This window comes from Rana temporaria, chromosome 1 (genome assembly GCF_905171775.1).
Source record: "Rana temporaria chromosome 1, aRanTem1.1, whole genome shotgun sequence".
NCBI lineage: Eukaryota > Metazoa > Chordata > Amphibia > Anura > Ranidae > Rana > Rana temporaria.
In genome coordinates this window covers 416,382,610-416,397,473 of record NC_053489.1, presented here as the reverse complement: position 1 = coordinate 416,397,473, position 14,864 = coordinate 416,382,610, and the positions used below count along the sequence as shown (strand labels likewise).

The window sequence follows — 14,864 nt, the reverse complement described above, 5'->3', positions numbered from 1 at the left end:
ATGCAGTGTTGCAGCTAAGGAGCTAGACTAATAAAAAATGATCATACTGTAACCTCCATGCATCTACGCAGTGTGTTGTAGCCTGCTGAGGATTTGGTTTGCAGCTTTGTACTCCAGGTTAAAGAAAATAGTTGGGTTTTGAGTGACAGCAGAGGGTGTGGAGAAAAACTTTTTTTTTTCCTAAGAGAAACTTAGGAAGGGTAACTGTCACACCGATCTGCCTTTGCGTCCCACCCCCAATGCGATCATGTTATTTATGGTTCTTTCTGGGATGCCTAAGCATGGAATTATAGCAGCTGCTGCAAGTGTAACCGGTAAGAACTAGTGTGTGACTTTGCAGCTACACCATTTGAAGTCTTTCACACAAGTGTCATGCAGGTAATTATGATTTTGTTTTTTTGAATTGTTCTGCAGTTGCCTGTGGAATCCTTTTATTTATTTTTTAAAAATGTATTTTTATGCAAACATTCTGCTCGCCTTTATGCTTGTAGTGGTTATAGCCGTATTAGTGCACTTGCAAACAAAGACAATTGAGTACTGTCCATGATACTTTTTTTTATTTGGACTAAAATCCGCTTACCTTTAAAAACGAATATAGTAAATGGATAAAAAATTAAAATGTATGTTGTGCTGCGGTCTAGTTTTTTTTTTCCTGGCAGTTAGCGAGATGTCTGCATCATGTAGTGTTTATGTGTCTCCTTCGAATCATAACCAGGCCATCATATTGCATTGCTGAAGCTCTGTACAAATAAGGGTACACTTTGCTGGAAGGATAAAACTAGTCATAGCTTCAGTATTTGCCTAGATTATCTTCTGTAAAGCCTGTGCATTTGTAGTTAGCATGCTCTGTCTATTTTCCAGGAAATAAACATTTGCATTGTCTTAATAGATTTACAGTTTGCCTGCAATTACTTGCATGCAGGACACTGACGTTAATTTACTAAAGGCAAATATATTGTTCACTTTGTGCAAGGGAATTTTCACTTAGCCTAGTAAATAAGGAGAATCAAAAATATTGTTTTGAGTTTTCCTTGCATGTGATTGGATATTCGAAAGTACATTTTCACCACATTCATTAAGCTAAGTGCATATGCATTTTGAAAAGTAAATAGCCTATTTGCCTTTAGTAAATGAATTCCACTGCTTAGGAATGAGTATATATTTTAACTATATAAAATAAATAAAAAGTCGTATTCATTCTTGTAAAGGTGTTATGTATTCAGGGCAGACCTTAACATAAAGCGATTGATTTACTAAAAGCAAATAGACTGTGCATTTTGCAAGTGAAGCTGCACTCTGCAAGGGCATTTGCTCCAGGGCTTGAGAGGACGTTTTGCTGACTTCCATCATCCAACCACGTGTATGCAAAAATACTGCTGTTTTTTTTATATTTCCGTGAACGGGGTATTCTTGTCAAAGTAAAGCTTTAACTCGTTTACTAAGCTCTGGCACAAATGCCCTTGCAGAGTGCAACTGCACTTGAAAAAGTGCTATTTGCCTTTAGTAAATCAACCCCCAAAGTGATGCCTGATAAAATATATTGATATTCTTATGCAGACCAATTAAAAGACAGCAAAATGATTTTCAGCAACCTTTCACAAGGGAAAACCTATGGGTATTTTTAGATTTGACAATGGCTCTATTTAAATCTGACAGGGAAGTCACACAAGCATGCAGTGGGTAAAAAAAGATGTCTACATTTTTGGAATAGTTACACAAAGTATACCCTTGTATTTCCAGGTAGGACAGTCAGATTTGGGATTTGAGCAGCAAAAAATCATGTGCTACATTTTTCAGATCTTTGACACCATACTGAAGGGGGCATGTGGATATATTCTTACTGGGGTGCAGTAAAAAGAAATTCTTTGAGTTTAATGTGTATGTAAACCCTTGTAATGAATCTCTCTGATTTGCTACCCTTTGGCTTGTTAAATCTACACTGCACAGTTCAATAAGTGCAAAATAATACCTATTGTTCATGTCATAAATTCAGATCATGTTTAATAAGCCCCCCCCCCCCCCTTCAGTTTTTATCTTGGACTGCAGCCTAATAATGTCTTGTGAACAATAAGACAAGGGTAGGGATTGAGTAATAGTAGTGTTAGTAGTAGTAGTAGTTTTGCAAAAGATTGAACAGGGCTGTCACCACCCAGTCCCCAAAAATGCTTAAGTGATTTTTCAGGAAGATCAACAGTTTCTTCTGTACTTGAAAAGGATAAAACATGGGAATTATGTGAAGTAATTCATATGTTCTTTTTTATAATAATTTTACCCTGAGAGTCGGTTCACACATAGGCGGCACGACTTCGGGGGCGACTCTGCAAGTCGTCCTGAGGACGACTTCAGAGGCGATTCGCAAAACGACTTCTGTATAGAAGTCAATGCAGATCGTCCCGAGCCGCCCCCGAAATACTACAGGAACCTTTTTCTAAGTCGGAGCGACTTGCGTCGCTCCTATTAGAACGGTTCCATTGCATTCAATGGGACGCGACACGTCAGGCGGCTGAGCCGCCTGTCGTGACGCACCAGTGTGAACCGGGTCTGACACTTCAGCCTCACCAAATGAAACAATGTTACCTGTCAAACCAGGACTTTTAAAAGATGCCCCTAACTCATGAACAAACTAGCTGGTTTTTGAAGAACCCTGTTAAGCAGAAGGCTTAGATGTTTTTGTGTCTCTGGTTAATAACATAGTCATTGAAGTGCTTTATAACTGGTATTGAGCTTTATAGTGTCAGGTTGACATAAAACAAAACTAAAGATGAGTTGGGTGAGGATGTCTTTGTGAAAATTGTGCTTTTGACGCATTCTATCCTTCTTGTCTTTTTAATATAATTACTGTATAGCTACTATTTTAAAGGAAAACAAAGCTTAGTTGACAGACAGGCCGCCATTGTTGATGCTTTCTGATTATAATTCAATTTGCCTGATTGACATGAAAACCCAGTGTCTTTATTACTTTCTGAGTCACTAACCCAAAATAAGTATGCAGTTCACAGTTCTATTGTGTTATCCTGATGCTATTATCTTCTATTTTGATACACTATAAATATCACCCATAATTTAATCGTGAAAAACATATAAATTCATCATTCACATAAAGTGCTACTGTGCATAAATAATTTCAATCATCAAAAATACAAGAATTCACCATTTCTATTTCATTAGCGAATTCTAATGCCTAGTACACACGATCGGTTTTCCCGACGGTAAAAAGTCCACCGGGAAAACCAAGGGGAATACCGAGAACCTGCTCAGTAACTTTTTCCCTTTACACACGACCGGATTTCCCAACAGGAAAACTGCCATGAGAGCTTTGGTCGGGAAACCTGGCTGTGTGTATGCTCCACCGCAGTTTTTTCCCAAAGGAAAACTGCCGGCTTCCCGCTCGGAATCCAGTCGGGAAAAAAGAGAGCTGGTTCCTTTTTTTTCCCCAGCAGTTTTCCTGTCGGGAAAACTGCGATGGAGCATACACACAGCTGGGATTCCCGGCCAAAAGCTCTCATGGCAGTTTTCCTGACAGGAAAACCGGTCGTGTGTACGAGGCATAACATAATAGTCAATATACAAAGTGTCCAAATGCTTTCCAATGCTGTTCCTCTGTAAATTAATCTATGATGTTTGTGTTCAAAGTGCAAAAGAATACTATACATTTATTTATTTTGTGTTTCTTATGCTCTACTGTGATTCACCACCACACTCACCAGATGACCATGACCTCTCTGGAAAAATGCATTTTCCCCCCAAGGGTTTAATACGTCCTAGGCAGAAGCTTTTTCACTCCAGGGTAATTGTTGCCATATTATAGAAAAAACAGAACTCTACTAGTGTAAAACCTTTTTATTTAAATATACTCTCAAACCCATCAATATATGTGCTCATATTATATTGTGCATTCCCCTTAAACCCGGGTTGAATCACTCTTGTATTACCGGCTGGCTCCATTATCTCTCAATGCGAATACAGACCATTCTCAATATCTCACCAGGTGTCAGGCTCTTGTTCAACACAGTTAGCTTCCTGTATCCCAGCCCAGTATGTTTCGTCACATGACCTCTTTAGGAGGTGTTACCTTATTTATAGTGTATAACAATAGAAGATCATAGCATCAGGATAACACACTTGAGTGCTAGGTACTAAGGTTTAATAATTACAAAAACATTGATTTTGTTTTACACAGAACCTGTTACTATAGAGATTAATAGCATGGGGAGTTTTAATTTCACTTGAATATTTCTGATCTGAATGATTTCTTCAAAGTCAGTGCGGTTGATCAAAAGAAGATTTTTGCTTGCACATGATTAGTTGTCTCGGTACAATCTGAAAACTTCAGTACTATCGTCAGTCTTCACTCGAGCAAACGCCATTCTCGCCTAGGTGATGAATAAGGAAGTCAGAATAGGTACCCTACAAAGAAAGTGCTTGCTACCCCCCCCCCCCAAAAAAAATAGTTTCCAAATGTGTTAAAGGGTGGGTCAAGGATTTGGCATCTACAAAAGAAAAGTGAGGGTGTACTTTAAGTAAACCCCAGTGTTTCAAAGAAACAGTCATGCAACCAGCAATTTTATTAGATCAGTAACAGCAGCACTCAAACTTTTCTTTATAATTGTTTTACTTTAACTACATAAGAAATTTTGTTTTTACTGGTATAGGTTTAGCTAATAAGGCAATGCACATACTGACAAATCAATCAATCAGAACCTTTTTTTCTACTGTAAATTGAAACTTCATTGGTGGCTCACAAATGGTATAATCTTTGTATTTTGAATGTAATGAACCAAAGCAGGTTGCCATTCAGTTAAAATGTGTTCACATTATCACTGTGGCTGCACGGGTGAGATTAATCATTAAAATAATTACGGTCATGTGAAAAACAATTTCCTCCCTTCTGAAACAAAAAAACTATTGTACTCTGTCTGTACAGCAGATTGCTACATTCCAAAGCTTACCATAACAATTACCACCTGATCTCAGAATTTTGTGGGAGCGATAGATGAACTTTGCCACACAGCAAGACATTGCAAAACACTGAGCAGTAAGACTTATTATGAGATTTACTCTAAAATTGCAGCTTAATCATAAACCCCTCCCCACTGCCAAAAGACGTTTGTATGACCCATCTCGCTAACATACATATTAACATGGCACATGCACACGAGCATATCATTTTATGTGGGATCCTGTGTACTTGCTTCCATTTAGATCAGACTACCTCTGATCCATCACGTTTAGGTCTGTAAAAATTAAAAGGGATAGAGACAATTTCCATTTTTTTTTTTCAGACCTGGACGGATTTAGGGATTTAGATTTGCCTGCCCATAGACTTAGATGGAGCTTTCAATCAGGTCTGTCTGATAAAACTGACAGGTGGTCTTTTTTTTTCCACATGTGTAAATGGGGCATAGTGAATGAATGAATGAATGACTTGTATAGAGCTACTCATACGAATTGAATCGCCTCTGGGCGCTTTTTCCAGCCAGAGTCTGCTTGGCTGGTGCAGTCATTTTACCCCGTAGGATCGTGACACGCTTTGGACACACAGTCATACACACAGATATACATATATATACTGGGCCAATTTGGACAAGATCCAATTTACCTACCAGCATGTCTTTGGAGTGTGGGAGGAAACCAGAGCACCCGGAGGAAACCCACGCAGGCACAGGGAGAACATGCAAACTCCAGGCAGATGGTACTTAAAGCGTAGTAAACCACTGAAAAAAATACCTGCAAGACAATGGTGTAATGTGCTGGTATGCATCGCATACCAGCACATTATAAAATACTCACCTTAGTACAAAGCCCTTACAGTGGCGCCCGCTCGCATGCTGAGAGGGCTGGCATCTTCTCCTGTCCTTTCTTCCAGGATCGTGGCTCTGCTGTTAGTGGCCAGAGCCACGATGACATCAATCCTGTGCATGCGTACGCGAGCCCTCGGTTCCCGGAAAGAAGCTCTGAAGGTCAAAAGAGCGCTTGCACCACTGATGTCAGCGGCTGCATGCAGGGTAAATATCTCTTGAATGGTGCACGTTTAGGAGATATTAATTTCACCTACAGGTAAGACTTATTATTGGCTTACCTGTAGGTAAAACTAACAAAGCAGGGTTTACCACCGCTTAAATCTGCTCCCGGAGCTGATAATCTTCATATGTCTGCATTTGTTGCCCATTATGCAGTCCTGAAGTCTAGCTCATTCACACAATCGAATCTCTTAGCACCAGACCTATTCAAGCCTGAGTCCGTTTAAGACAACATTCTTAAGTGGACCTCAAGTTTAAAAACAAACAATCCTGAGGCCCAGTTATAGCCTCATAACAAAGTACAAAAATGCAGAAGATGTATTCAAAAAGTCTTGCATTGTGAGGATAAACATAAACAAATTCGATAGCCAGCACAGGGTCCCTTGGCTGTTTATGGGTTGCCTTGGCTGGTCACAGGGTGCCTTGGCTGGTCATGGGTTTCCTTGGCTGGTCACAGGGTGCCTTGGCTGGTCATGGGTTTCCTTGGCTGGTCACAGGGTGCCTTGGCTGGTCATGGGTTTCCTTGGCTGGTCACAGGGTGCCTTGGCTGGTCATGGGTTGCCTTGGCTGGTTTACAGGGTGCCTTGGCTGGTCATGGGTTGCCTTGGCTGGTTTACAGGGTGCCTTGGCTGGTCATGGGTTTCCTTGGCTGGTCACAGGGTGCCTTGGCTGCCCGGATGCAACTTGGAAGATTGATGCAAACCCTCCCTCTAATCTGTCAATTCCTTAGTAGGTAAGGGGACTGTCATCAGCAGTGCATGTACTTATTTTTTATCTGCCATATGCATGACTGAGACCTTTCAGTTGCTCTGACTGCCCATACCTTATTTGTCCTTGTATATTATAACTTTCTGATGCATACAGTGACTGACTGACTTCCACCTCACCAGCCCTTTGACTGTGCTATTAAACTGTTGCCTAACACTTTTTCAGGACTATATTAGTAAAGCCAGTTTATCAGCGTGTGGTGATTTATTTATGGAAAGATTACTTTATTAGCCTCTGTATTGTCTACTGTGACTTACCGTACTTAAGGTGACAATAAAAATCCAATATATGGTATCACTTATTTTCAAAACAGTTTAACCATTTTTTAAGGGGTTTAATTGAAACTAGGGCTCTGTAGACCTACAACTTGATCTGTTTTAAAGTTAGAGATGACTGAAAGATTTCAATGCTCAGGATAGGCACTGCCAATATTAAATTGATAAGTGATATTTTTATTCTCCCAAACAAATCCACACACATCCACTACTAAAAAGAGTATATCAACTCATGTTCACATTGTTGATATGCACCTGCTGTACCATGTTCTTGTGTGAAATAGTATCCTGTTTCTTTTGTATTGCTTCCTTTGTGTGGAATCCCTGGTGTTCCTGTGAGTCCCTCTGCTTTTCTATTAAAAACTAACCACACTAGGCATGAGAACACACCATGTGCTGTGTTGGGAACTCTGCCTGCTTTTCTTCAATGATCAGACTTGTCCTGACACACTCACTTGCATAGCCTTTCACTGAGAAGCTCAGTGTACTGTTGAGTCTCCTCCCCTCAGCTCTTATGCAACTGAGAACAGAGATTACCTAATCACTTCTAAAAAAGGAAAAAAATTGTATTTATAATAGGAAACTCATATATTCTGTTGAGTCTCCTCCCCTTAGCTCTTTTGCAGCTGCAGTGGCGGCTTGTGCTCAAAATTTTTGGGGATGCGCAAACAAACGTAAAAAAACCCATCAATTGAAGCCACTGTGCTCATCAAATGCAGCTACTGTGCCCATCACTTGCCGCCACTGTGCCCATCAAGCGCAGCCACTGTGCCCATCAAGTGCAGCCACTGTGCCCATCAAACGCAGCCACTGTGCCATGAATTCATTCGCTTTGCTAACACACAGCTGAGTGAACAGTGAACGCCCAGCATGGGGCCCACTATTCACCTTTTTGGGCACCTATTAGAGCCTATGGCTCTAATCAGGTGCTTCCAAAAAACACTCCCGCCACTGTAATTCAGGTGCAGGCACCTGAAAAGGGGCACGGACACCTGAATAGGGGGTGTCAGAGGCGACCATATGCAATGCTTTCCATAAGCTATCTATGGTAAAAGAATGGTGCCAGGAGAGAGGGGGCTGTGCCCATGTGCCCCTTATGGACGCACCGCCACTGAGCATCTGAGAACAGATATTACCTAATCACTTATAAAAAAGGGAAAAATTGTATTTATAACGTTTTTTTTTTTATTTATACACAAATGTTTTTCCTTTACGTTTCTTTTTTAAACTGAATGGGTTATTTTACAAGGTGATCTCTTACAACCACTTTAATAACCCTGTAATCTTTTTTCATCAAAGTGTTTCCTACTGTTCTTCTGCTTCCGTGTAACATCCCAAACTTCCCCTTTTCCACCTTACTTCTCTTTGTTTGGAACAGACAGTTCTTGTTAGTTGCAGTCATGTGCATTACTAATCCCATGATCCCTAGTTCATCTCAGGAGCGAGTAAGAGAGAGTGGCTAATTTCCTACATACAGTGAGACCACAGAGAACATGCATCGCCACTCTCTAACAGGAGGTCAGATCTCAGTAAAGGAATGCAGATTGGGCTTTAAAAATAAGACTACTACATGAATAGATTTTTAAAGTAGGCAAATCTATAGGCAAAACTTTTTTTTTTCATTTTGGACCGAGTAAGGGCGGGTTATAACCCCTTGGACAGAATAGACAGTTAACTGGGTTGTTATTGACCTTTACTGACTTATTCTCTAATCCACTTCACTTAAATAGGAACTGCCATCTGCTCAGATAATTTGAAATAAAAACAACTTTGCCATTCTGAAGCCTCCCTCCAACCACTTTGCATATTATTGTACAGTATATATACTTTGATTCTGTACTTGCTGAATATGCTGCAGAAATCTCCCTCCAATAAGTCTGGTTGCATCCATTTTAACTGTGAAGCTGCTTTATGTTTACTTCCTGGATTTCAACAGACACACAGAGGCACACCTCTAGCTCTCATGGCCCTCTTGTGACCCCCCCCTTCCCTTCCTGGCAAGCTCTTACAAGAGTGAGAGAGAGAGCTGTGAATGATATTATAAGTCTAGGCTAATGACCAGACAAGAAACAGGAAATGGGCTGTATAAGGTATTTACTGGCATAAAAAAAAAATGTTTTACTTCCCAAAATGAAAACAACAAGGGCTGAAGACTTAATAGACGGAAAGTTGAAAAAATGACTGAAGGTCTACTTTAACCGCTTGCCGACCAGCCGCTGTCATTATACTGCAGCAGGTCAGCACGTCCGGCGAACCGTCGTAGTTGTACTTTGGCCCTTTAAGTGGGGATAGGAGGCGGTGCGTGGCCGGCAGTCACGATGAATGCCGGCCACGCACGATTGTGGGCACGACAGCCAGAACATGAACGTGTGTGTGTGTAAACACACAATCCCTGTTCTGTGAGGAGAGACAGATTGTCTGTTCCTACTAGTTAGGGACAACAATCTGTCATCTCCTCTAGTTAGTCAGATCCCAATACAGTTAGAACACACACGAGGGAACACAGTTAACCCATTGATCTCACCCTAGTGTTAACCCCATCCCTGACAATTTTGTTTGGGTACAGCCTCGCACGACCGTGCAATTGTTCGTTAAAATGACGCAAAAAATGGCCTGGTCATAGAGCAGCCAAATCTTTCGGGGCTGAAGTGGTTAAAAAATCCCAATCGTTTTTTGTTTTTTTCCCTACACAAATATTTTTGATAGTTTGATATTCATAGCCATCTCATATTATCGCTAATCAGGGTTTACAGGTTACTTCTTGTTTTTGGAGATCCATAAATAAAAAACAAAATATTAGATTGATTATACTGTATACTAATCTCTTTCCTATGAAGAACTGTATGGATCAAGCAGGTTTAAGAACAATATCTACAAAAGGTCTCCACCTGCCAAAATAATTGTGTCAGCTTGTATACATTGGCAGAATTTTCATACTGACATCATGTTACTAAATCTGAAAATCATCGCCATATTTTGTTTATAGACTTCTACCTAACCTTCTACTCATCTACATCACTTTAGATGTAACACCTGCCAATACATTTCCTTATAATTTGCAGTATGGGAAGAAACTTGGCTGACACTTCTGAAGTTTTCGTCTCAGTAGAGTAAGTATTGGAAGATCTGGCAGACACTTCTAAGGCTCTTTTTTTCTTGCTATAAGAAATCAGCTTATATAAACGGATGCCTGCTCCACAGTTTGAATCTAAGTGATACAGTGTGGCTATCCATGAAAAACATCCATCCCAGCATGCATTTTTCAGTTTTTGACCTTCTTTCGCACTGCTTGAAGTGTACAAAAAGGATAGACTAGGAAAGAATTATAACCATTGTCACATTTCCGTGAGTGACCATAGTTTTTGCTACAATAAGTGAGGGTGAATACAAAATTTTAGAGCTGCCACAGCAGGGATCCTCAAACTACGGTCCTCCAGCTGTTGTAGAACTACACATCCCATGAGGCATTGTAACACTCTGACATTCACAGACATGACTAGGCATGATGGGAATTGTAGTTCCTGAACAACTGGAGGACCGTAGTTTGAAGACCCATGTGCCACAGGAACAGGAGGGAAGTGGAAATCTTTCAATAGGGACACTTGTTCTGGTGACTATTGTATAAAAGGGGAGTTCCCTTTACTTTGGAGTGATTTCCTCTTAATTCCTGTTCTGTCTCTAGGACAAAAACAGCAAAAATTATTCCTACTTTAGCCTTACTTTATCCAAAAGCTAAAGGAAGGTTTAACTTTACATGCATGTACCGAATTATATTGAATATACACTATACATATACTGGATATACAGTATACATATATTAGTGTCCTGATTATATTGGCTATACTGTATTCATTCTGTAAAAATTGTAATAAAAAAAAAGGTACATAAATCTAGCTCAAGTGCCTATAATCATAACAGTAGCGCTTTTGTCATAATCAATTATGATCAGTTATCATGACTTAGTGGCACACAGGGAATATAATGTTGACAGATGGCGAGAGAAGGTCAAGATGAGACACAGATGGTGATCTTATTGTGGTAAATAAATGTGCACCTCACACCAGAGTCTGTGCGTCACACTCCTGATTTTGGTTCACACTCACCAGACAGATGAACACATTAGACATTGATATGTTAGCCACGGCTGTCCTCAGTATGATGGAAGGTGTCACAGCATATCCTGGGGTCTCCACCGGTACTCGGACAGAAAGAAGGCTCATATAGCATAATTCCGTTTATCTCTCACGATTTATTAATTTCCAAATAGGTATATTCCATAAAACACCATCAGTCAAACTATATAGTAGACTGTCTAGACATAAAAATGCATTCCACATGACCCAGGAGATGATGAGATTCACACACTTCCTGGTTTGTCTCTTCCTGATCGTGGAATGCACAGGTCACTTCCAGTCACCGTAAGGTCATGCCCCGATGCGTTTGGTCATCACGACTTGAGAGTAAGTCGTGATGACGAAAACCTGATATTTCCATAGTGCTGAGATACTGGAAGAAGGCCTAGGGTTTTCACTGTAGTTTGACATACCGTATTAATTGCCTAATAACAACACTTTAAGTGGCTTTTTCAAATGATGTATTATCTAATATTAAGACGTTCTTATACTTTGTGAATGAACTATTTTGATGTGAAGTATATGGCTAATTTATACTATAAAAGCACATACTATTGGGTATGACATTTAAAAAAAATATATTATACAAAAAAGGTTAATATTTGTTTATAACTCTTTGGCATGAAAGATATTCGTAAATATATATGGAAAGTTGGTGTGGAGACACAGATATAAGATTGTCCTTGGTAATAAAAACCCTATTTCTGTTTAACAGTGTAAAAAATACAACATTAAATTGACTGTTCCAATGCAATAAAAGGCATAAAAATGTATTGAATGAGAATGAACTATATGGGTGATTTTCAGTATAAAAATTTTTCAAGATTGCGTACATGCTTTAACCACTTCAGCCTCGGACCATTTGGCTGCCAAATGACGGGGCCACTTTTTGCGATTCGGCACTGCGTTGCTTTAACTGACAATTGCGTGGTCGTGCGACGTGGCTCCCAAACAAAATGTATGTACTTTTTCCCCACAAATAGTGCTTTCTTTTGGTGGTATTTGATCACCTCTGCGGTTTTAATTTTTTTGCGCTATAAACAAAAATACAGCGACAATTTTGAAAAACAAAACCAATATTTTGTACTTTTTGCTATAATAAAAATCCCCATTTAAAAAAAAAAAAGCAATTTTTTTCTAAGTTTAGGCCGATACGTATTCTTCTACATATTTTTGGTAAAAAATTGCAATAAGCGTATATTGATTGGCTTGCGCAAAAGTTATAACGTCTACAAAATAGGGGATAGTTTTATGGCATTTTTATTATTATTATTTTTTTACTAGTAATGGCGGCGATCAGCAATTTTTATCGTGACTGTGACTTTATGGCAGACACATCGGACACTTTTGACACATTTTTGGGACCATTGTCATTTTTACAGCGATCAGTGCTATAAAAATGCATTGATTACTGTAAAAATGACACTGGCAGTGAAGGGGTTACTCACTAGGGTGCGCTGAAGGGGTTAAGTGTGTCCTAGGGAGTGATTCTAAGTGTTGGGGGAGGAGCTACCAGTGACACATCAGCGATCACTGTTCCCGATCACGGGGAACAGTAGATCCCTGACAGGTCACTAGGCAGAACACGGTAATGCCTTGTTTACAAAGGCATCCCCCTGTTCTGCTTTTGTCAACCGCAATCGCAGACCGCCCGGGAACATCGAGTTCCCGAGCCCCGCGGGCGCACTCACAAGGCACACGACGGACGCATGCACCCGCTGGGCAGCAAATTTAAAAGGACTTACAGGTACGCCCATTTGCCTGCCCTTGCCATTCTGCCGACGTATATTGGAGTGCGCCGGTCGGCAATCGGTTAAACTTTACCAAACTGCTGAGTTGTTGCTTTACAACTAATCCCATTGGTCCACTTGCAGAGCAATGCTTAAAAAAAGAAAGAAAATGCAATTGGTCACATGCCCTAATCAAGTCAGTGGATCTAATTAAGTGCAAAAAAAGATTACACAATACAGTTACATTGCAGCATTTTACAACAGTACGGCCTTGTACTCACGACCGGATCTGTGCGCTGGAAACTGTCTGCCCGACAGTTTCCGGCGTACAAGGCTGATTTGTGTTTTGTTCCGCTGGCGTGTACACACCAGCGGACCAAATTCCCGTCGTACCGGAACGCGTGCACGTAAACTACGTACGACGTCACTATAAAGGGGAAGACCAAAGTTAATGGCGCCGCCCTCTGTTCCTCTTTTGCTAGTTACGTGTTTGCTCGTGTTAGTGAAGGTTTGGTTAGAGCTGATTCGCGCTTCTCGGTCTCCAGGCTTTGACAGCGTGTATTCACGGGTTCAGTGCGTGTGCTTGCGGTAACGTAGTTGTCATTCGGCTATAGGCAAGCAGGTTGTTTCTGCTTTAGCAGTTGCATCCTGTGCGCTCGTATCTGTTTGTCGCGCGTTTGTCGCAGGTAGTGCTGGATTTGCGAGTGCTTTCTGTTTCAGTGTGTTCTTGACTGACCAGCCGGCCGGTTTGAAGCCATGATGGAGCAGCAGCGTCAATTTTCGCGAGTTGGTGCTGTTTATGGGATGGCTGCTGGATATGTTCATTTGTCCAGTACTTTGGCCAGAAACAGGGGGCGGAGGCGTTTCTGGACCAAGAATTGGTTGCGCCAGCGTGACCAGTTCTCACATATGCCTCTGCTTAGGGAACTCCAGGAGAATAATCCTAATGACTTTAGGAATTTTCTCCGCATGACGGACCCCGTATTCAACCGTCTGCTGGATCTTCTGTCCCCCTATATCACGAGGCAGGACACTGTGATGCGCCAAGCCATCACGGCCGAGCAGAGGCTTATTGCCACGTTGCGGTACCTGGCGACTGGGAGGAGCCTGCAGGACCTCAAGTTCTCGACAGGCATCTCTCCGCAGGCGCTTGGGGTCATCATACCGGACACGTGTGCTGCCATCATCAAAGTTATGCATGAGGAGTATATTAAGGTAAGTTTCCTGGCTCTAATAATGTGGCCAACTAACTTTATTTTTATTTTCCCAGATATGCTGTGTGTTTAACTAACGTTAGCTTTTCTCCCTATGCATGTTGATATCAGCTTTACATGTTTTATTCTTGGCCTACCTGCATATTTGTCCCTTACCCAATATTAACCTGTCCAGCATGCTATCCTAGGGACAAACCCACCTTGCCATTTTTTCAAACAGGACTTTTTGGGGTTTTTTCCCCCCCCCCCCCCCTTCAAACTTTTATTGTCCCCATCAGAGGGCTGTGGAGTCTCTTAATGAAGTGGCCCTATATATTTCATTTTCCAAATTCTCCATGCACATTTTTCTAATGCAATTTTAATACTGTGAACTGTCACAAGGATGCTTGTAGGATGTATTTGTTACAAAGTACTAAATCTCTAATTTTGTTTGTCCCCACAGCTACCCTCCACACCACAGGAATGGCAGTCTGTGGCTTCCCAATTTGCCCAGCGGTGTGATTTTCCAAACTGCGGTGGAGCAATAGATGGGAAACACGTCCGCATTGTGCCCCCACCCCGCTCGGGGTCCTACTATTATAATTACAAGGGTTATCATAGTATTGTGTTGATGGCGGTGGTGTCGGCACAGTATGAGTTTCTATATGTGGACGTGGGGAAGAATGGCCGGATGTCTGATGGGGGAGTGTTCGCACGGACTGATTTCTATGATCGTCTCCAAGCT

The 14,864-nt window shown here is 41.1% G+C and overlaps 1 protein-coding gene across 1 annotated transcript in view; it reads left to right on the top strand.

Annotated features, from left to right (window-relative positions):
* Nucleotides 1-288: 288 nt before the first annotated feature.
* Nucleotides 289-14,864, top strand: part of SLC20A2 (solute carrier family 20 member 2) — a 174,242-nt gene continuing 159,666 nt past the window's right edge. Inside the window, exon 1 of the mRNA XM_040324961.1 lies at nt 289-378. The gene's annotated coding sequence lies outside the window, so the exon portion shown is untranslated. The remainder of the gene's footprint in view (nt 379-14,864) is intronic.